The sequence below is a fragment of the Canis lupus genome, chromosome 5, assembly GCF_048164855.1.
Source record: "Canis lupus baileyi chromosome 5, mCanLup2.hap1, whole genome shotgun sequence".
NCBI lineage: Eukaryota > Metazoa > Chordata > Mammalia > Carnivora > Canidae > Canis > Canis lupus.
The window spans coordinates 35,346,123-35,347,608 of record NC_132842.1 but is presented as its reverse complement, the minus strand read 5'-3'; positions in this window follow the sequence as shown (position 1 = coordinate 35,347,608).

The following is a 1,486-nucleotide window of genomic DNA, read 5'->3' as shown; positions in this document are numbered from 1 at the left end:
CGCCGCCGGCCCCGCCCCCTCGTTCCGTCCCCGCTGCCCTTTGAGACCACCGGAGGGCGCGCGAGAGAACGCGCGACCCCCGCGTTCTCTTCTTACCCCGGGCTGCACGCGTGGTGCGAGTGCAGGGGCCTTTTCGGCGTTCCTGGTGGGCTCCCGGAAGTCCTGCTGGATTCTCTTTGGGAGAGCGGAGTTGGGCCGAGCCTGTGCCCCGACACCCGCCCATCCTTCAGGAATGTTGGCATGCAGTGAGTGGGGGCGCTGGGGACTGAAAAATAGACCTTACCACAGCAGTTACCTAAAATACATGAACACCGAACAGGAGCGTCTGGATAACGACAGCGCATTCACACGCTCATACCCACACCAAAATGATACGCCGTGTCACACTAACGGGGACATGCACTAGTGACATTCAGAGATCCTGAACCAGACATGCAATAAACAGAAATAAATAAGACAGATTCACAGGAGGATACTGAGCTGTAAAACTACCTTCATTTAGACACGTTCAGGTGCACACACGCTTTCTGAAGCTAGATTTTTTTTTTAATTTTTTATTTATTTATGATAGCCACAGAGAGAGAGAGAGAGGCGCAGAGACACAGGCAGAGGGAGAAGCAGGCTCCATGCACCGGGAGCCCGACGTGGGATTCGATCCCGGGTCTCCAGGATCGCGCCCTGGGCCAAAGGCAGGCGCCAAACCGCTGCGCCACCCAGGGATCCCGATTTTTTTTTTTTTTTTTAAGATTTTACTTATTTATTCATGAGAGACACACAGAAAGAGGCAGAGACACAGGCAGAAGGAGAAGCAGGCTCCCTGTGGGGAGCGCGATGTGGGACTCGATCCCAGGACTCTGGGATCCGACCTGAGCCTAAGGCAGACGCTCAACAGCTGAGCCACCCTGTGTCCCTCTGAAGCTAGATCTTTGTCACAGTCTCAAATTAGGAATAGTTGTTTCCCAGGCAGCTTATGGAAGCTTCTTTGTGGGTATGGGAAGAAATATCCAGTCCAGAGACAGTATAGAAGGGTAGAACCTCAGGGTCCAAGAGCTTCCTAGTCCATCATCCTGGATGCACTGCCCCCCCCCCCCATACATTAATCTTTGCAGTCATCACTGGCAAGCCTAAATATTTTATTTATACTAATCAAAGTACAGTGTATAGCATGTGTAAAAAAATTGGATGTTTGAATATGTAGACTCTGGATTTGAAAGGGGACATACAAAATAATTTCTTTGGGGAAGGAAAATGAGGGACTGAGGTTTACCTTTTTGCTCCGGTAAAACTTGAATATTAAAAAAAAAAAAAAAAAAGCACATAAGGGGCTTCTGGCTGGGTCAATCATTACAGCTTGCAACTCTTCATTCTGAGATCCCAAGTTCAAGACCCACATTGGGTGTATAGCTTACTTAAAAAAAAAAAATGCTTTTAGTATCTACTAAAACTAAGAAAAGAGGGGTGGCCTGACTGGGTCAGTTGGTTAAGT